The sequence below is a fragment of the Podarcis bocagei genome (genome assembly GCF_964188305.1).
Source record: "Podarcis bocagei genome assembly, chromosome: 16".
Classification (NCBI taxonomy): domain Eukaryota; kingdom Metazoa; phylum Chordata; class Lepidosauria; order Squamata; family Lacertidae; genus Podarcis; species Podarcis bocagei.
In genome coordinates, this window is record NC_138142.1 from 22792031 (window position 1) to 22814329 (window position 22299).

General features: G+C 46.7%; 1 protein-coding gene across 1 annotated transcript in view; it reads left to right on the forward strand.

Annotated features, from left to right (window-relative positions):
* Positions 1–250: 250 nt before the first annotated feature.
* TBX5 (T-box transcription factor 5) overlaps positions 251–22299 on the forward strand; it is a 99097-nt gene continuing 77048 nt past the window's right edge. Inside the window, exon 1 of the mRNA XM_081175290.1 lies at positions 251–458. The gene's annotated coding sequence lies outside the window, so the exon portion shown is untranslated. The remainder of the gene's footprint in view (positions 459–22299) is intronic.

A 22299-nucleotide genomic window follows, 5' to 3' on the forward strand; every position in this document is an offset into this window, starting at 1 on the left:
GAAAGAAAGGGGATTTCTGTTCACATAGAATTATTGGCCTGGTTGGCAGAAATCGGTTCCCAACCAGCAGCCCCTCCCCGCCGCCCAGAGCTCAGCAACCCCTCAGAAGGTGTGACTTGGAGCTCGGCGGTGGGGCGTCCAGCGCAACGAAGCTGGAATGCGGGCGCTCGTGTGAAGTGATTGTTGCCAGAAGCGCCTCGACGTCTCCGTCCCGCTGTCCTGGAGCGGCGGCTCAGTGGTCCCGTGGTGGAGCTGCGCGGTCGCTGCAGGTCGCTAGGCTGAGAGAGGGGCTGGGAGACCCCCTTATCAGCCAAGACCTCCTCGGGCAGGGTCCCTGGTCGTTACGGCCGGAAGAGGGGCCGAAGGAAGGAGCGAGCCGGAGAGGCTGTCAGAAGGGGAAGCGGTGAGTCCTCCTTCACCTCGGCGTCGCGGGTCCGCGGTGCTTTCCTGTCCCGGAGGTAAAGCTCTCTCCGTCTTGGAAAGAGGGCGTTGGGTCGCAGGCGAGGCGGGTCTGGACACCCGAGTCGCGGCTGAGGAGTGATGGCTTGTTGGCAGAAAGAAGACCCTGGAGACGGTTCCAGTCTAGGCTTTGACAGGCAGCGTGCTTGGTGGGGAGGGCAGTGGAGGGGCGGAGGAAGGGGGAGCATTCCTTGCAAGCCCCTAGTCCGCTGGGGGCAAGGCGGTGTGGTCTGTGCGCCGCTGCCATCTGGGCTGCCTCCTGCCTGAAACCCTGGCGAGCTGCTGCCAGTCAGTGTAGGCAAAACTGCGCTAGGTGGACCTGTGATCTGAGTCGGGAGAAGGCAGTTTCCTCTGGCCCTGTCGTCGAATTCGGCATTCGCTTAAGGGTGCTGGTCACGGGCGTAGCCAGGATTTATTGGAGCGGCAGGCTTTATGGGGGCGGGGAGCAGAACCGAGTTACCTGCGAGAATGCGACACAATTGGTCAGTTGGTTAAGTATTTTTATTTATTTACTTGATTTAGGGGAGCAGATGTCCCCCTGTACAACCACGACACTGGTGTAGTTTGCTTGTTGCTAAAGCATCCATGACAGATGGCCATCCATCCTCTGCCTAAAAACATCCAATGAAAGGGAGTCCACAACCCCCTGAGGGAGTCCATTCCTGTCCATTTTGCTGAGTTGGAGTAGTGAGGGTGTGGCGGTGTCTATGACAGAAAACATAAGCGCTTCGTTTGCATTGTTGTTGCATTTAAATCCGTGGTGTTAATTCGTGATCCTGTTGCTTCAGTCAACTTCTGTTTGCTTACCCGGCTGGAGATCAGTCAAATGAATTTGCTGAGAGGCGGGATGTACATTGAAATAGAAAATAAAGGACTCGCTACATTGAAAAGAATGCACCGCCCACCAGCTGAGATGTGCGCCCGCAGACACACAAACACACACGCCTATCCCGAGGGCAGCTGGAAGGAAGGCTGGCGAGACTTTGCCAGTAAAATTCTTCCAGGGCTGATCTTCTGCAAGAATAAGATGCGTGTGTTCCCATTTGCTATTATGTTGATGCTCAGATTGCTGCTTGTGTTGGCGTAGAAACTCAGCAAGGCTCCACGCTCACCATCCAGCAAATATTAACTTAGGTAATGCGTGAAATCCCGATGTTTGGGGGTGAGCGAAGTGTTTTTGGTTTTTTTGCCCTACTGTGATCCTAAACTTGCTGCCTTATTTTATTCCCCATCACCTCTCAATCTGTATTTTTCTGTAAGAGATCTCTCTCTTCTTTCAAGAGCATCGCACTGGGTATTTTAAAAACAGTGGCGTAGCGTGGGTTGTCAGCACCCGGGGCAAGGCAAGTAATTTGCGCCCCCTAACCCGTGGATTTGCGCCCCCTAACCCTAACCCCCAGATGTTGCGCCCAGTGCGGCCGGCACCCCCTTGCACCCCCCACGCTACGCCACTGTTTAAAAATATTTTTTAAAGGGATCTGTAGCCTCCTCGGGGCATCTAACCAACCTGCCTGGGTTCATCTGGTTATCTACAGAATCATGCTATGACGATGATCAACCACAATAGCTTCGTATAAAAATGCGTTTATATATCATACATATCATACATAATTATAAAGCAATGAAAGAGGCTTGCGACACCTTGAATAAATTTTTATTATTTATCACATTTAAATCCCACCTTTCCTCCAAGGAACTCAAGGTGGTGAACATAGTTCCCCTCCTAGAATCATAGAGTGGTAGAGCTGGAAGGGACACTGAGGGTCATCTAGTCCACCCCCCTGCAATGCAGGCATCTCAGCTAAAGCATCCGTGACAGATGGCCATCCAGCCTCTACCTAAAAACATCAAATGAAGGAGAGTCCACAACCCCCTGAGGGAGTCCATTCCAGTCCATTTTACCCTCACAACAACCCTGCAAGGCAACTTAGGCTGAGAGTGTGTGACTGGCCTGAGGTCACCAAGTGAGCTTCATCACGGAATGGGGATTTGAACCCTGGTCTCCCAGGTCCTTGTCCAATGCTCTAACCATTGTACCACACTGGCTTTCATTGTGCGTTCCACCTCTCATCTTACCATACCTCACACGGTTGTTTTGAGGATAAAATGAGGAGACGGAAAACCATGTCCCTTGTGCACCTGGGGGAAAAGGTGAGATATAAATGCAACAACAGTCTCCCTTGGCAGTTCCTCAGGGGAGGGGGGTGCAGCCCAGGAAAGGGCCTTCTCTGTGGTGGCCCCTAAGCTGTGGAACTACCTCTCTACAGAGGTGCATCTGGTACATTCATTATAGAGCTTCCGGAGGAGGCTGAAGACACACCTCTTTACCTTGGCTTTTGACACTTGAGGCGCAAGTTTTTGGGAGCAACCTTATTTTTACGTTTCCAAGTTTCTTTAACATGCTTTTAATATTGTGTTTTAATGTGCTGTAACGTGTTCTGGGACCTTAGGGTGAACAACAGGCATAATAATAATAATAATAATAATAATAATAATAGGTAAAAAGGTAAAGGTAAAGTACCCCTGGATGGTTAAGTCCAGTCAAAGGCGACTATGGGGTTGCAGCGCTCATCTTGCTTTTAGGCCGAAGGAGCCAGTATTTGTCCACAGACAGCTGTCTGGGTCATGCGGCCAGCATGACTAAACTGCTTCTGGAGCAACGGGACACCGTGACAGAAACCAGAGTGCACAGAAACACTGTTTACCTTCCTGCCACAGTGGTACCTATTTATCTACTTGCACTGGCATGCTTTCAATATGCTAGGTTGGCAGGAGCTGGGACAGAGCAACGGTAGCTCACTCCGTTGTGGGGATCTGAACCGCCGACCTTCTGATCGGCAAGCCCAAGAGGCCCTGTGGTTTAGACCACAGCACCACCCAAGTCCCTACAAAATAACAACAACAACAACAATAATAAATATGGCCTTCCAAAAGGGGGAAAGACGTATATATTTTCTCATATTTGCATTAAAAAATGCTTTCGTTGTGATGTGGTGGGGCGGGTAATCTATAGCAGGTGTTCCTATTTGGAGAGAGGCAAATGTCTCATTTGGAGACTTCCCCCTTCCACACCCTCCCCAAATGGAGAGCAAGGATATTATGAATGGCCTTGCCTGTGCAACCCTTTCATTGAGGACAGCTCAGCTTCCCCTTCCTACCCAATAAGTCTTCCTAAGTTTTGTAGGCCGGGGCTGGGTGGGGGAAACGGGTTGGGAAACACAGTCAGATTTTTTTCCACACAAGTGGGCCTTGTTGGTGGGGAGCCCGTGACGGTGTCCAGGGGCATTCTGAGAAGAGGGCTGTTTCTTATTTCATTTTCATTTTCCTTTCATTCCTCCTCCCGCCCCAACAATGAGAAGAGATAAAAGCCTCCCCTGAAACCTGCGGCGTATAAAATATCTTCAATTGGAATTCCAGAAGCACCAGGATATTAATGGGAGGCTTGTGATTCTCAGGCATGAATGGTGTGTGTGCAAGACGTATGCAGAGCAATGTGGTTTTTCTATCAAGATCCAGAAGGGTAGCTGTCTCAGATTCCAGCGGTGCGAGAAGGAGGGCTCAGTGTGCGGCAGCGTGCCCTGATGAAGGAGCTTCTGGGAAAGGGCCATTGCTCAGGGGTAGAGCATCTGCTCTGCTTGCAGAATGCCCCAGATTAAACCCCTGGCGTCTCCAGGTAGGGCTGGGAAAGGTGCCCTGCCTGAGACCCTGGAGAGCAGCTGCCAGTCAGTGTAGGCAACACAGTGGTACCTTGGTTTGCAACCGTTTTGGATTACAACCACTTTGGATAACAACCACGTCAAACCCGGAAGCGCGTGTCCCTTTTTTTTATTACAACCCATTTTTTTGGATTACAACCCATTTTTTTTTGGGGGGGGGAGTCCCCATTGGTGAAAGCGCGCCTTGGGTTACAACCTGTTTTGGTTTACAACTGGACCTCTGGAACGGGTTATGGTTGCAAACCAAGGTACCACTATACTGAGTTAGATGGACTGGTGGTCTGACTTGGTATAAGGCAGCTTCCCATAGGAGCCAACTCCTAGGGGCCAAGGTCCCTTTCTCTCCCCCCCCCCCCAATAAAATATTTGAGGGGGCTGTATGCCCCAAGGTTGTTGGGCATTGCCATTCAAATGGTAATGTGCCACCAATCAAATGGTGCGTGTGTTGTCAAATGAAATGTTACCTTCAGTTGGCTAATACCACACAGAGACACACAAGTGCAGGTTGGAGTGTGGGCCAGGATTGCAAGCATTAAGGACAAAAGGCTACAAAGAGTCAGAGATCTGTTTGATGTTTCTGTGCATACAAAATAAGAACAGTGATCAGGTTGTACAATCAAAGTGGATTTGGTGCCCTGGAGTCGTGTACAACAAACTCACTCTTCCTGCCCCCCACATGGATTTTTCGTGAGAAGGGCAGTGATGGGAAGATACACCAGGAAGCATGAGATAATAATTGTGTTTTTTCCCACCAAACCTGTGGGAATGTTCAAGGTGGCAGGAGAGGATATATTGTTTATTAATATCCTTCTTTACTTGCACTAGCAAATTCCTTTATGTAGCAGAGTTACATTCCCCTTTATATATGCACAGCAGATAGCTGGTTGTAGGCTCGTGTAAGCCTTTCACTATTATACAATTCAATCTGTCCCACGGCCCTTCACTTCATCAGATCTGGCCCTCCTTGAAAAAAGTTTGGACACCACAGCAACTTGTTTAGCTTATATGTAAATCCGGCACTCTGTGTACACATGAAGAGCACTGCTATTCTAGAATACACAGCATTAACATAAAACAACCAACAATTATGCGAGATAGGGCTTACCTGAGCCCCCACAATATGCAAGTTGGCGCCCCTGCAACTTCCTATATAAGCAGCAGCTGCCACCAGAAAGCAGTAGAGGTGTTTCAACAGCATCTGTGCCCCCCCCCCCCGGTTGCTGTGATTTGGCATATGTGTGTGTGCAAGTTTTATTTATTCATTCATTTGCTGCATTTACATCCCACCTTTTTCTACCAAGAGCTCAAAGGCAGTGTCCATGGTTCCCTCGCTCTTCATTTAATCCCCACAACAACACTGTGAGGTAGGTCAGGCTGAGAAGCCGTGACTTGGGCCAAGGTCACCCAGTGAGCTTCGTGGCTGATTGGGGATTTGAACCCTGGTTTCCCAGGTCTCCTAGCATGACACTTTAACAACTATGCCACACTGGTTCTCATTGTGTATCCTGAAGCATGTCCAGCATCAATCCATCACTGATAGTGCATTAGTGATGGACTGATACTGGGCCATCTATGCAATTCTCTGCTTTGTTAGTTGTTCTGTGATGCTTCCCCAGTGTTACTGCTGTATTGCCACCTGGAAGGGGCACCCTTGCCTTCGTTATGCACCTTTAGGCATCATCATCATCATCATCATCATCATCATCATCATCATCATCATTTATTATTTGTACCCCACCCATCTGGCAGATCTCCCCAGCCACTCTGGGCGGCTTCCAACAAAGATTAAAAATACATTAAAATGTCACACATTAAAAACTTCCCTGAACAGGGCTGCCTTCAGATGTCTTCTAAAAGTCTGGTAGTTGTTGTTCTCTTTCACATCTGATTGGGAGGGCGTTCCACAGGGCGGGTGCCACTATCGAGAAGGCCCTCTGCCTGGTTCCCTGTAGCTTTGGTTCTTGCAGTGAGGGAACTGCCAGAAGGCCCTTGTCATTGGACCTCAGTGTCCGGGCAGAACGATGGGGGTGGAGACGCACCAGGCAAAAATCTTCCTCTTTAATCAGGCCTTTGGCTGTTTGACACCCAGTGCCCTTTTAGAATGTGTTGGGGAGGGGAGTTTATTGGGTTGTTTTTATTCTTATTGTGTATTTTGTGTTTTTATATTGTGTTTTTATGTTGTAACTGCCCTGAGACCTGTGGATATAGGGAGGTATACAATATTTAATAATAATAATAATAATAATAATAATAATAATAATAATAATAATAATAATAATAATAATGCAGAAGCAAGACTGAAATTTAAACTGGTACATTTGCTATATGAAGGGAAGGTTACAGGATTTCAGCAGGAAGCTACAGGGATATCAGCCCCAAAACCTTTGCAGCCACAGGCTTCACAGAGAGGTTGCATTTAACCACCCTAATATCATCATCATCATCATCATCATCATCATCATCATCATCATCATCATTTATTATTTGTACCCCACCCATCTGGCAGGTCTCCCCAGCCACTCTGGATGGCTTCCAACAAAGATTAAAAATATATTAAAATGTCACATTAAAAACGTCCCTGAACAGGGCTGCCTTCAGATGTCTTCTAAATGTCAGGTAGTTGTTTATCTCTTTGACATCTGATGAGAGGGCGGGTGCCACTACCGAGAAGGCCCTCTGCCTGGTTCCCTGTAGATTTGCTTTTTGCCGTGAGGGAACCTCCAGAAGGCCCTCTGCTCTGGACCTCAGCGTCTGGGCAGAATGATGGGGGTGGAGACAATCCTTCAGGTATACTGGGTCGAGGCCATTTAGGGCTTTAAAGGTCAGCATCAGCACTTTGAATTGTGCTCAGAAATGTACATGAGCTCAAATAATCATGAATGCACAATGGAAAGGACATCTGGAGGGTTTCTCTTTTGGTAGTGCAGGGAAGGTGGAGACAAGGCATATCAACAGCTGCTAGCCAAGCTGGCCATATTTTACCTCCATTATTGGAGACATTATGCTTCTGAATACCAGTTGCCGGGATTTGCAACTGGTTGCTATTACAATGATGTCCTACTTGCAGGATCCCTACAGGCATCTAGTTGGCCACGGTGATGACAGGATTCTGTAACAGATTGGTCATTGGCCTGATACAGCAAACTCTTCTCATGTTCTTACTGTGGACTAGAGACATGTAGAAGCAGCAGTGGCAGGAGGAGTGGTGACATCAATGCACACATGCCTTGAAGGTGCAGTCCTAGCCACACCATCCATTTAAAGCACATCCAATGCAGATTTAAAGCACATGACTTCCTCCTCCCAAAAATATCCTGGGAACTGTAGTTTGTTAAGGCTGGGAATTGTAGCACAGTGAGAGGGGGGGGGAATCACAGTTCCCAGGATTCTTTGGGGGAAGGATGAACTCAGTGGGACTGCTGTCATCCAAAGGCATTCCATCTGTTTCTAGGACCTGAGCATTTATCCCTCCAACACCTTGATTTGAGCAGAATGGACTCCTCTCTCTCTCTCTCTCTCTCTCTCTCTCTCTCTCTCTCTCTCTCTCTCTCTCTCTCATTATTTCAAGATTTTTAAAATAACAGCATTTTCCCATTCATCTTAACACCAAATTCATATTGTCTGACCCCACCCCCACCCCCCGTTTTCCAAATTTTTTTACGTTTCTTCCCCTTGCATATAATTGATTTTCCAATTAATTTTCAGTTCTTATTTTTTCTCTAAGATATCCAGTTACCTCATAAATGGTACACCAGTCCTGCTAAACATAATCTATACATTTTATCCAATCTTGCTTGAATTTCTTCCTGTCTTGATGCCTGATCTTCACAGTGATTTTTGCCATTTCGGCTTAGTCTATCATATTTTTTGTCCATTCTTCCTTCGTTGGTACACCATCTTCTTTCCACTTTGGGGCAAATAACGTTCTAGCAGCCATGGCCGTGTACATAAATAGTCTCTTTACATTCTTTGGTATTTCTTCCCCCATTATTCCAAGCAAAAAAGGCTTCTGGTTTTTTATGAAACGTTATCTTAAACATTGTTTTTAATTCATTATATATCGTTTCCCAGAAGTCTTTTGCTTTTTTACAAGTCCACCACATGTGAAAAGAGCACCTTCATTGTCTTTACATTCCCAACATATTTTGGAGGAATGGGCAGAATGGACTTCTGGTCTCTATTAAAGTGCTAATTATGAACACAAAAACATAATATGAGCCTGCTGGATCAGGCCAATGGCCAACTAGTCCAGCATCCTCTTGCAATGTCTACCTAAATGTCTATGGGAAACCTGCAAGCAGGACCTGAGCACAGGAGCATTCTCCAGCAGGTGATTTCCAGCAATTGGCACTCAGAAGCAATTGGTTGGAGACACAGCATAGCATTGTGGCTCATAGCCATGGGAAGCCCTCTCCTCCATGGATTTATCTAATCATCTTTTAAGGACATCCAAGTTGGTGGCCATCACTTCCTCCGGTGGGAACGAGTCCCATTATTTCACTGCGTGAAGAAGTCCTTTCTTTTCTCTGTCTTGAATCTTCCAACATTCAACTGCAGCGGATGCCCACGAGTTCTAGTGTTATGACAGAGGGAGGAGAACTTTCTCTCTATCCACTTTCTCCATGCCGTGCATCACTGTATGAACTTCTATCATGTCGCCTCTTACTTGCCTTTGCTCTAAGCCAGTGTTACCCAAACTTGGGTCTCCAACTACAATTCCCATCATCCCTCATCACTGCTCCTGCTAGCTACGGATGGTGGGAGTTGTAGTCCCCCCAAAACAGCTGGAGCCCCAAGTTTGGAAAACACTGCTCTAAACTAACAAGTCCCAAACGCTTCAACCTTTCCCCATAGGGAAGTCCGCTCCATTCCCTTGACCATGTTGGTAGCCCTTCTCTGAAATTTCCCCAAGTTCCAACTCTATTATAGAGGCTTACTTGGGAGGAAGCGTCGCTGAATGGAGCCAGGCTTATTTCCAAGCGTGCTTAGGATGGCGACTTTTTTTTACTTTAGGATGGGGGCTTGTTTGCTTAGCAATTTGCTACGGGTGAGATCCGGGAGAAGAGCCGGCTTCGTTCTTCCCCTTTCACTCAGCAGCCTCCATTTGCGTTAATTTTACAAATTTGAGAAACAGAAGAACAAGACCGCCCGGCTGAAACCTCTCCAAGGACATTCTCCCAAGGCGCATAGCTGTCAACGTTTTCCTTTTTTTAAGGGAAATCCCCTTATTCCGAATAGGATTCCTCGCAAGAAAAGGGAGAAGTTGACAGCTATGCCCAAGGGCTGCTCGCCGGGAGGGATTTTTCTGGACGTTGAATGTCGGGTCAGCAAAGAATGTCACCGGGTTATACAGATAATTCGTCTGGTTAAAGCATAATTTGGGGGCTGGGGCATTCCAGGGTTTCGACCCTTCTAAGCACCATTACTTGAATATGAGTCCCACATGGAACCCAGTGGAACTGCTCAGATGAGACTGGCATTTTTACCCTGGTCTTTGGTACCTGAGATATTAGTTTGCAGGACCTACTCCTATTCTTGTGAATGTCATATTTTAACCGTTTTTAATTGATTTTTTTTTTTAAATTGTCGTATCCTCTCTTGGGACATGGTGATGAACGACGGGTAATAATGAAAATAGTAGTATATAATGATAATAATTATTATTTTTCCTGTACTTAGAAGGAAAGAAAGCCACCAGCTTACAATCTTGTGTTTCTGAACTCAGAGGAACTTGCTCCCGAGTAAATGTGCGTAGAATTGCGTTGCTGTTTCACCTCTCCTCTATTTTGTCATTCATTACTTATTTCAGATTTTCAGATTTCGTTTCCCTGCGGTTCATTTCAAAGGCTGCTTTCTTAGCACCCCTTTCCTGAAATCAGGGGTGCGTCCTAAAAGGCTAGGGAGAGCTAAAAATTCCTAATTACCCATTCTATAACAATCCAGTCACGTAGACCAGGTGTACAGTGTCCAAACATTGCTGAGCCTGTGATCCTATGAGAGTGCGCTGCAACGGACGCAATGGGCTTTCCTTCCGAGTAAACGTGCGCAGGATTTTGCGTCCCGAAAGTAGGAACGTTCTATCCACCCTGACTTTTAGGCGCTGTGCAAAATGACGAAGACAGATTCGTGCAATCCATTTTTCCATCCTCTCTGCGATTTGCTTAAGCGCATTTGGAACAATTCCTGTTGCTGATATTAAAAGACAGAGATCATATAAATCGTCCCGAGTTTCCAGATGTGGAGGCCAACTTTTGTAGAGCGTATTGATTTAGTAGATTTATTGATTTAGTTGTTTTTTAAGTCTCTCTCTCCCCCCCCCCCATATTATCTGCGATAGGTATTGGGGGAGGAATGCCCATTATTGTAGCTTATGTAGTTAAGGGCTGTGTTTTTGGGAGGCGGGGGAATTGTCACCAGAATTATGTCGAGTCTTTTTTTTAATGGTCCTGTTAGCTTTATGCGTATGACTCAGATGCAAGACTAAATTTGCAAAGGGTAGTGGGGAGAGAGCTCTGAATTAGTTGGGTGATGCTGTTCAGTAAACCCAGCTGAGCTGAAGAACTCTGACAATCGAATTGTGTGTGCCAAGATGTTCTGCGTGCTATTAATGTGCAGGGCAGAAAGATATTCTATTTACCATTGCTTCGGTTTGACCTTTGCAAATTCTGCAAGTTTCCGTGTGTGTGTGTGTGTGTGTGTGTGCACGCGCTAGTAGCGGTTGCACCCTTGCTGTTCTGCTCCCCAACCCCCTGCCACTCTCCCACATTAACCCCCTAGATTTCCCCCCTCCCACCCCATGCAACTACTAAGCTCGCTTTTCACCTTCCCGACACTGTTCCTGAAACTACTACTCTCTTGTGGTCTGCAGCCCTGCTTTGCTCCCCTGTTTTCACCTGCACCCCCATTCTCCCTGTCCTTTCATGTAAGCACCTCTTGCACATAAATCACCCCTGTAGCAACCTCCTGCGCGTACCTGTGTGTGTATCTCGTATGTATCATCTGTAGTGATAAAACCTTAATTTTCTGCTTGAAATGACCACTTTTGTCCGTTAAGGCGAACGGGTTTTTGAGTCCCTAGAAATTAAACTCCCTTTCAGGGAGCTGAGAAAGGCACATGGGGGGGAAAACACGACCATACCTGGCCCAGGGATTTCCTCCAATACATGTTTATCTCGCTCATTATGCGTGCTCGATTCATCCAGCTTTATTTCAGCGGCTCGTTCTATCATTGCCCATTATTACTATTAACATTATCATTCAACACCGTCGGCGTCTATAGTTCCTCCTGGTCGCGAGAAACTTCCAATCCTTATCGATCAGGCACACAGTTAAGACTCAGAAGTAGCTTCCCCCCAAGAATCCTGGGACTTTGGGTATTGTAGCTCTGTGGGGGAACTACAGTTCCCAGAATGGTTTTTTGGGGGAATGCGTTTTAAAAGTGCATTGGACATGCTTTAAATGATTGGCGTGGATCTGCCCATAGCTAAAGTGAAACATTCTTAAGAGGCAATCTAGTGGAAATGTCAAGCAAACATGAATGTGACCGCCGCAGACTGGAATCACCGTCTTTCTCCTAGAAAATAACAAGTCCTTCAGTGGTGCTCCGGCCTGGGTAAGGGGACATTTAAGCCACAGAGTTAAAAGTGCATTAGTGAGCGTGGATTGTGACTTTCTTTTGTTGTTAGAGGACAGTGCTGAAGAGCCGAAGGATGTGCAGGACATCTTTAGACAGCATATTTTGCGGAACATCCTCCAAAACGGCTACCCTTCCCTATAGAACCTATATAGGATAACGGGTTCTATTAATTGATTGATTGATTGATTGATTGATTGATAATACGCACAGCCCATTCATGTCTAGCAGAAGGACATTCACTCGCGTAATATTTTTCTTTTCTTTTCCCTTAGAAGGGGGCCGCTGGCGAGGAAGAATAGCTACATTATTTATGTCAAAAATTCCCAGTGCATGTATGGAGGGGAAAGTATCCCCCAAATTCCCTATAACCTCCTCCCTGACCCCTGCATTCTTGAGCGCGAGCGCACAAAATATTAGACGGACAAAACCTTTCTCTTTTTTTGTACCCAGATTGAAAGCAGAACTTGTTCTATGGATATATTTTTTTTGGTTTTGAAAGGAAAATAATACGGCCTGGGGGGATTGTTGTATGATTTTATGAAGCCATAAATACTTGAATGCCCTCGTACACGACCAGAACTTCGGGATTACGTGTGTGGAGGGAAATGTGGGGCAGTGGCTGGTTTTGTAGTGGGAAAGGGGGGGCTGGCGTAAAAAAAGGTTATCCTGTGTAGGCTATTAAATTGCAACTTGATCCGGGCAAGCGTCCTCTTCCCCCTCCCCAACCCGCCCCCACCTCCCTGACCGGGCTCAGTTCTCCGAGAAGTTCTCCTCCGCACGCCCTATTTAAATGAAGGCTCGGGGGAAAGTCCCGGCTCTTTTAATGAATGGATTGCGCTTTCCGCCTCGCGTTCCTGCTTGCAGGGGCACGCATCGACTCCCAAACCAAACCTATGCAAGTCCATTCGTTCATGCCATAGAATAATGCCCCTGTTGTTCTGCTTCTTCGTATTCTCCCCCCCCCCCCAATTTATTACCAGCCCTTTACACTCGGGTCCCCTACGGTGGGTTACAACAATTAAAAACACAACGTGAATATTTAAACCCAGTGTGTTTACGCGGTAAGGATAACAGCTTAAAACAATTCAAAGGTACAAAAATAAGGTAGTATTTATACAGTGTAAGGTAGATTAAGGGCAGATAAAAGAAACGACTTCTTCGCACAGCCTGTGGAACTCTCTGCCACAGGAGGCAGTGGTGGCCACCAACTTGTATGGCTTTAAAAGTGAATCGGGCAGATTCATGGAGAAGTCCATCGGTGATGACCAGCCATAAGGGCTATGATCTGCTTTCGGAGCCAGAGGAAGTAATGCTTCTGAAAACCAGTTGTTGGAAACCACAGGAGGGGAAGAGTGCTTTTGTGTTTGGGTCTTGCCTGAGGTCGTCGGGTTGGCCACTGTGAGAACAGGATGCTGCACTAAATGGGCCATCGGCCTGATCCAGCAGCCTATTCTTTTCTTATTAGTAGCAGTATTTTACGTGTAGTATTAATAATAGTGGTATTAGTAGCATTATTTTAGGTGGTGAGGACTACGGTGGGAAAATCATAACCGAGATAGTGGGCCTCTTTTATGAGAGTAATCTTCCCACACACACAAAAAAAAAATACCCCTCGGTGTATTATCGTTACTCTTGCACCTTCATATCACTATTAATATTCTCTTTGGATAGGCTTCAAAGAGCGGCAGCGGAGGGTGGGGGGTGGGAGTTTGGTGGTGCCCCCTTCTTAATTCTCTTGTGAAATCCTCTCTTTGCATCCCGCGATGAAAGCCCCGCTTGTGTTTGACATCATCCAAAGCTGCTCGTTTGAATGGAGGCGGCGGCGGGGGGGTTGTTCTTTCTCTCGCCCCCCCCAGCCTGTCACTATCACTTAGGTAATGTTTTTCCTCGCGATGATTTCGCTGGAGATTAATTATTCCCTTCCAACCCGCCTTCCTCACCAGCTGGGGCGTTATCTGAAAGCAGTACGCAGCGTGTGTGTGCTGTGGGGGGGGGGGGGCGGGGGCGGGGCGGGGTGCTACTTCCCTCCCCGCAAGGAGAAATAAAATTTTATTACTGAATGCTCCAAGACCCCTAAGGCCATATTCATGTTAGCCCTATGACAGCACTTTAAACAGTCGTGCTTCCCCCTCAAAGAATTCTGGGAGCTGTAGTTTATTAAGGGTGCTGGGAGTTGCCTGCAGGCCCTTAATCCCTCTCACAGAACGACAATTCCCAGAATCCCATGGTAAGAGGCACAGGCGTCAACTGCTAGGGGCTGATAGTTCTTCGCCCCCCCTTAAAATATTTGAGGGGAATGGACCCCTCCAAAGTTGATGGGCATTGCCATTCAAATAGTGTGCGTGTACCATCTCATGTGATTGATTATGTAGGGCAGGGCTTACCTCCCCCCCCCGCCATATTTTATTCAGGTTGGCACTTCTGGGAAGAGGGATAGATTATTAAACCACTCTGAGAATTATAACTCTGTGAGGGGGAATAGAAGTCTCTCAGCACCATGGGCGTAGCCAAGGGGGTGGGGTAGAGGGGCAGTTGCCCCCCTAAATCAAGTATAGTGGTACCTCGGGTTACAGATGCTTCAGGTTACAGACTCCGCTAACCCAGAAATAGTACCTTGGGTTAAGAACTTTGTTTCAGGATGAGAACAGAAATCATGCTCCTGCGGCGCGGCAGCAGCAGGAGGCCCCATTAGCTAAAGTGGTGCTTCAGGTTAAGAACAGTTTCAGGTTAAGAACAGACCTTCAGAATGAATTAAGTTCTTAACCTGAGGTACCACTGTAAATCAACAAAAATTCTTAACTAACAGGTTCTGCCCCCCTAACATAAAGCCTCCCCCCCCATAAATCCTGGTTACGCCCATACTCAGCACCCATAGCAAACTACCAGGATTCTTTGGAGGAAGCCATGGCTGTTTAAAGCACTATCATTCCTGCCCAGAGGAGGCAAAGGAAGTGGCTGCGCACAGATAGTCCTTTCTAGTAAGTTTAAGAACTCCCCTTATACTGTACTAGCAAAGCATGCATTTGTGATTTGGCTGCAAACCCCACACTCCTGAATGCTTTTTGCTTGGCTGGAATGTGTCCTTGAACCCTGATGGTGCTTCTAGATTGCCTGGATGGATGGAGGATAGAGAGGGTTGTCTGAGGGTATGTCAAAATTAACCTACTTATAACAAGGTAAGATCTATATGCATAAGATCTCCATCCACTTTTGCTCTGGCCCCGCCCACGAATCCCATGTGGCCCCCGTGAAGTTGCATAGAAGGAACTGTTGTGGGAATGTTCAGGGTGGCAGGAGAGGATATATTGTTTATTAATATCCTTCTTTACTTGCACTAGCAAATTCCTTTATGTAGCAGAGTTACATTCCCCTTTATATATGCACAGCAGATAGCTGGTTGCAGTCTTGTGTAAGCCTCTCACTATTATACAATTCAATCTGCCTCAGATTGAATTGTATGTTCTTGGTAAATTCCCTTGAATCCCTCTTAAAAGAATAAATAAGCCACAATCTCATTCAAAGTCAATAAAAGAAGTTTACTCACATCAGTTCACAGTTGGATCCCTGAAGGCAGACTTAGTTACAAATGTGTACATGTGGATCTACCCCATATGGGGGGATAATCCCAGTGCTTCTGCTAGCTGAGCGCTAGCAGAACAGTCCTAGCTAGAAGCTGGTCAAACAAGGAAGTCAAAAAGAGAGGTGTGCTCCGTGACTCGTCCTTTTGTTACCTGGACAGGTTAGGTCACACCCACCTTCTATCACATGCAACAGGAAGGATGCTCCAGCCAGGAGGAACAGGAAGTTTCAACTGGCTGGACCAAACATTCCCTTGCATGTCTTCTCTAGAATTACCAGGAATGTTGTACTTGACTGCCTCTCTTGGATCACATCCCACAACTATGACCCTCAAGCTGTAAGTGGCTTTCCCAATCCTGCTCTAAACCACCACCGTACCGGGGAATGAGGTTCCTTAATGGCAGAACTGATGTCACCCGCCCCTTAAGCAAAATTAGTCCACCCACACAGTGGGGGGAAAGAACAATTGTCTGAGCCAAGGACTCCTATTAATGACAGAGTGTCTTGGCACGTGTCTGGAAGGGCTCTGGCACATTCCGGTTCCTTTGATCACCTTTCAGATAACAGAATCCTAAATGGATGCCTTCCTTTGTACCGGGGAACAAAAGCATCAAAAGAGAAAAGAAGTAAAAATAAATGTATGCAGGACGCCCTCCATTCCCCCCCCCCCCTGCAGAGAATGTACCAGCTGTTCCTGGGCACTTTAAAAACAAAACAAAACAAAAACAGCCACTTTATTGAACACACATATAAACTTCACCTCCGTTGCAAGGAGCACTTTTGCAATTTGAAGGGGGGGAACCTAAAATAATAGGCCTTGTGTCAGTTTCTTGGCTTCAAATCCAAGAAACTCTTGCTGTGTCTTTTCTAACCACATCTTGTACACTTGCCTTGGAAAAAGGGGAGAGGAGGGAGGAGTGTGGCTGGAGTCTGGAGGAATTAAAAGAGAAATGTTTATATCTGTTCTCTAATGTGGGCGGCCTCCTCTTAAGCTTGGGCCTTTGGTTTCTGCTCCTGCACCATTTGGGTTCACTATCTCTGCCAAGATCTTACCTTTTCTGTGTTCTTGGTAAAACAAAACAACCCCCCCCCCACATGCATAAAAACATGAGAAACAGTCCTGGGACCTGGGAGGTAAAGGTAAAGGGACCCCTGATCATTAGGTCCAGTCGTGACCGACTTTGGGGTTGCGGCGCTCATCTCATTTTATTGGCCAAGGGAGCCAATACAGCTTCTGGGTCACGCGGCCAGCATGACTAAACCGCTTCTGGAGAACCAGAGCAGCGCATGGAAATGCCGTTTACCTTCCCGCCGGAGCAGTACTATTTATCTACTTGCACTTTGGCATGCTTTCGAATTGCTAGGTGGGCAGGAGCAGGGACCGAGCAACGGGAGCTCACCCTCTTGCGGGGATTCGAACCGCCGACCTTCTGATTGGCAAGTCCTAGGCTCTGTGGTTTAACCCACAGCGCCACCCATGTCCTAGGACATGGGAGACCAGGGTTCAAATTCCCACTCACTGAAGAGTGACCTTGGACAAGCTACTGTCTCTTAGTCCAACTCACCTCGCAAGGTTGTTGAAAGGATAAACCAGGGAGGCAGAATGTTGTGGCTTGCAGGCATGGTTAGCCTTCTCCTCCATGCATTTGTCCAGCACTCTATGTTGGTGGCAGTCACTGCCTCCTGTGGCTGTGAGTTCCACAGTTTAGCTGTGAGTTGCATGAAGAAGCATTTTCTTATCCGTCCTGAATATTCCAACATTCAGCTTCACTTGAATTTCCATGATTTCTAGTGTCAAGAGGGAGAAAAACTTTTCTCTGTCTGCTTTCTCCATGACCGGCATCATTTTATATATCTAATCATGTCACCTCTCGTTTGCCTCTTCTCTAAACTGAAATGTTGCAAACGCTGCATCCTTGGCTCATAGGGGCATTGTGCCATCTCTGTTACCATTTTCGCTGCCCTTTCCTGAACATTTTAGAACTCTGCAATACCCTCCAATATAAGCCGCCCTTTGTTCACCTCATTCTGGGGGTGCTGTTGGGCTCCCCACTCCCATCAGCCCCAGTCAATGTGACCAATGGTCAGGTATATGATGGGATTTGCAGTTCAAAACATCTTGAGGGCCACTTGCTGGGGAAGACTGGCTTAAGCTTGCGTGGACCACAGTCTACGTCACCTGATTCATAAAGCACAATCCTCCCTTTTGAAGGCTGTCCATGTGAACCAGGGGTGCCCAAACTTTTTTCAAAGAGGGCCAGATTTGATGAAGTTAACATGCGTAAGGGCCGACCAAAGTTGTTATTGAGCTTTTTTTAGGATTTCCCCCAAAGTTGTTGACATTTTTTAAGATTTTAGGACTGAACTTGTTGAGCTTTTAAACTGGCCAGGGGACCGGATTAGGCCCCCAGAACAGACTTTGGACATGCCTGATGTAAACCAATGTCAAAGCTGAGCGTTGGATGTCTGGAACCCTGTAGAGTCGTTGCCAGCCAGTGTAGACAATATGGAGCTAGGAGGGCGAATGGTGTTGGATGTATTATCACTGTAGCAGTCAAATACAACATTTCCTGTTGCCTAGAGTGGACGCACAGGGGAATGTTGCTCCAGAGAGGGAGGACTTCCTGTCCTACCTGTTCTGGAGCATCCTCCTCCTGTGTGTGACCAGGTAGATGGGTGTGACCATAGCAGACCCTATAAAAGGGTTAGTCATGCAGCCATCTTCCTCTTTGGCTCTTTTGCTGCTCTTTCCCTCTTTTTGCCTTTTTTTCATTTTCACCTTTCGGATTCCTCTCTGCTGGCTCTTAGCCAGCAGCACATGGCTCATCCGTACAGAGGATGGCAGCCACAAGGTAGAAAGTCTGAGGCCTAGCTCAGACTTCTTTTCTCTGCAAATGTAACTGTAATCCACGAGATAAAGCCTTCCTTTGGGACACAACAATTATTATTATTATTATTATTATTATTATTATTATTATTATTACCCCGCCCACTATAGGTGCCTTTCAACAAAATATTAAAATACCATAATGCATCGAACATTAAAAGCTTCCCTAAGCAGGGCTGCCTTCAGATGTCTTCTAAAAGTCTGGTATTTGTTGTTCTCTTTGACATCTGGTGGGAGGGCGTGCCACAGGGCAGGCGCCAATACTGTGAACTGAATATAAGTAAACTTTACCACTACTTTCAAAGAAGGCTGTTGTGTTCTTATTATTTTTAAGAGGGAAATAAAGGGGAAATTTACCAGGAACAATCCAATCTGGACCAGCCAGACTGGATTGTTCAATTTATATGATTCTAGCGAATCCATCAACTTGCTTCCAGACAAGGGAATGTACTCTGCTACTTGGTCACTAGCGAGAGTGACGAAGGATAATATTTAATCAATGTATCCTCTCCTACTTTCCTCAACATTCCCACAAATGGTCTGATTCATAGGAGCCAACTCCTAGGAGCTGAGGTCCCTTTGGCATACTCAATAAAATATTTGAGGGGGCAGAGCCCCCCAAAGTTGATGGGCATTGCTATTCAAACCGATCTCGTGATCGATTATGCAGGGCAAGGCTTACCTGCCCTCCCCAACACCACCAATATTTTATTCAAGTTGGTACGCATGGCCTGTTTCAGTATGAGGCAGCTGCTTCCCATGTTTGTAATTTAGTGGGTAGAGCATCTGCTTTGCATGCAGAGGGTCCCAGGCTCAAGCCCCAGCATCTCTGGATAGGGCTGGGGATTCCCCCCTCCCTACCTCTCTTAATTCCATCCTCAATGTCTTAGTGTGGTTGCATTCAGGGAAAGGCATGGCGCTCTAAGCAGGGATTCATAGGTAAGCTCAGCTTTTGTTGATGCATATAATGCCTAATGCAATTGAAATAACTGCAGTCATAATGGGCTCTGCTATCCCCTGTTTCTTTTAGTAATGGAGCATAGAGAAATTCATAGAACCTAGAGACTTTCAGGATAATGTTAAATCTTATAAAAGGTTTGCATTATTGTACACTCTGCCTTATTCTAAGTACAGTGGTACCTCAGGTTACATACGCTTCAGGTTACAGACTCCGCTAACCCAGAAATAGTGCTTCAGGTTAAGAACTTTGCTTCAGGATGAGAACAGAAATTGTGCTCCAGCGGCGCGTCAGAAACAGGAGGCCCCATTAGCTAAAGTGGTGCTTCAGGTTAAGAACAGTTTCAGATTAAGTACGGACCTCCGGAACGAATTAAGTACTTAACCCGAGGTACCACTGTACTCACAAATAAGAAACTGTTGTTCATTCGCTTCCCTTGGTTGTAAGAGCACAACACACACAATTTTTTATTTTGCTACTTTTATTGTAAAAGTACTGTATAGCTTTGACATTCTCTGTCTCCTTTGGCTGTGGAATACAAACCAGCAGACCTGCCTTGCGGGCAGAGCCCAGACTTCCTCTAGCACATCCGATCTGGCTAGACGAGGGTCGGACCCTCATTCTGTCCCACCTCACTCCAGTCTTCCTCTTTCCTCATTTTCCCCCTCTGGAGAAAAGAGGAGGGTTTGATGGATCCCCTGACCTGCCGCGGCCCGCAGGCATGAATCAAAAAGGTCTCAAAGAGTGGGTGGAAAGGTTAGCCTGACCCTTCCTACCAGGCAGGGCGCCCTCCTCCCCTTCCTCTTCTCCGCTTTGCCCCTGCAAACCCTCAGCCTTGTAATGGGCTTCTAATGAAGCTGGACTAGAAGCTTGATCTGTTTGGTATAACGTCACACCTCGCGTCGGTTTCCCTCGATGATGGGATGGGGGGCGCGGTGCTGTATGGGCTTCGTGTGCGGTTGAAGTTGGGGTCGTCCAGGAGAAGGGGAGGCCTCTCAACCTGTCTCAAAGCCCATTTCCTCAGAAGTGTGTCCCAAGTGGGTAAAGTGGTAAATTGAATTCTAGAGGGCAGGAGAACTTCATGGAAACCTCCGCAGCAACGTCCCTTTTGAGACTAACACCGCAGAGAACTCTTAAGCCACTTAAGAGTTCTCTTAAGAGTTCTCTTAAGCCATGGCTTCCTTCCTGCAAAGAACCCTGGGAGCTGTAGATCAGGGGTCAGCAAACTTTTTCAGCAGAGGGCCGGTCCACTGTCCCTCAGAACTTGGGGGGGGGGGCGGACTATATTTTCAAAAAACAAACAAACTAAAAAATGAACGAATTTCTATGCCCCACAAATAATCCAGAGATGCCTTTTAAATAAAAGCACACATTCTACTCATGTGAAAACACCAGGCAGGCCCCACAAATATCCCAGAGATGTATTTTAAATAAAAGCACACATTCTACTTATGTAAAAACATGCTGATTCCCAGACCGTCCGCTGGCCAGATTGAGAAGGCGATTGGGCCGGATCCGGCCCCCGGGCCTTAGGTTGCCTACCCGTGCTATAGATTGTTAAGTGTGCATCTTACAGAGCATCTTACAATAAGACAGTCCTTGACCACAGGCTTGCCATCTAAAAGACACTATATGAAATTAAAAGGGATTAGGAGGATCGGGGGAACACTCAGGTACTAGTTCGCTGTTTTGGAGTTTTTGTAATGGAATGTTTTCAAGGAGGATCTCCGTCTTGCAGTCCCCTCTTTCCACTATTCCCAGTTTCATGAGGCTGCAGGGAAGAGAGTGAAGAAGAGCAGGGACATCATCTGCTGAAAGAACAGATCCTTCAGGCTGTTCCTCTCTCAACTTTGACCTAGCAACAGGAATACTGTATTAATAATAATATAATAATTTATTATTTATACCCCACCCATCTGGCTGTGCTTCCCCAGCTACTCTGGGCAGCTTCCAACAAAATACAGTGGCACCTTGGGTTACAAACACCTCGGGTTACAAACACTTTGGGTTACAGACCGCTAACCTGGAAGTAGTACATTGCGTTAAGAACTTTACCTCAGGATGAGAACAGAAATCGTGCACCAGCTGCATGGTGGCAGCAGGAGACCCCTTTAGCTAAAGTGGTAGCTCAGGTTAAGAATGGTTTCAGGTTAAGAACAGACCTCCAGAACAAATTAAGTTTATGACCAGAGGTACCACTGTATTAAAATACGGTAATGCATCAAACATTAAAAGCTTCCCTAAACAGGGCTGCCTTCAGATGTCTGGACAAAAAGGGAAGCAGGGCCACTCCATTGCCTTAAGGAAGTTCAACACATGTACCTAGCATCTGCTACCTGAGGCAGCTCTCTCCCTGTACTCAGTGATAGGGCCGGTCCTGTGCACCTGCATGTATATCACTGGATTTCTTTACAATCCAGCACTTGACATTTGATGAGTGGCCACAAATTCATCTTGTGCATTACGTCGCTTGTGCCTTTAACAGAGGAGGTTGCAGGGAGGAGAAATTGTTTATGCAAATGAAGCTGCTGGAAGCCAAAACGAAGTGTATCAGCCCCGCCCCATCCGCCATGCCCCCCCACTGGACCAGTGCAATCCCGCTCCCTTTCACATCAATGGGAGTTTGGACCATTTCATTCTATGGAAATAGGCCTCCGCCGTTGGCCAAAATTATGCAAGTCTCCCAGAGTGCTTTCTAAGCAGTCAGGAAAAGCAAGGAGACTTCTCCGCAGTCTGTTCCAATAGATTTCCTGCTTCCTACATGATGGTTTGGGAAATCAAACCATCTCAAAAGGCCATTTGTTTCTGTTCAGAAGCCAAACACCACGATTAGCCAGCAATTGCTGAATGAGTGCTCCTGAAAGCTTTGCTTCAGTTTTAAATGGAGCCAGAAAGATCAAACTGATGGACGGGGCAGTGGGCACAATTAATTCCTACATCCCACATTAAAATGTGGATTTAATCAGATGTCAACTCAAGTCCTTCCAGCTATCTGTGTACACCAATTGATTCAAGATGGCTGTCTGTGCTAGGTCATCAGTACTTAAAAACATGGATATTTTGA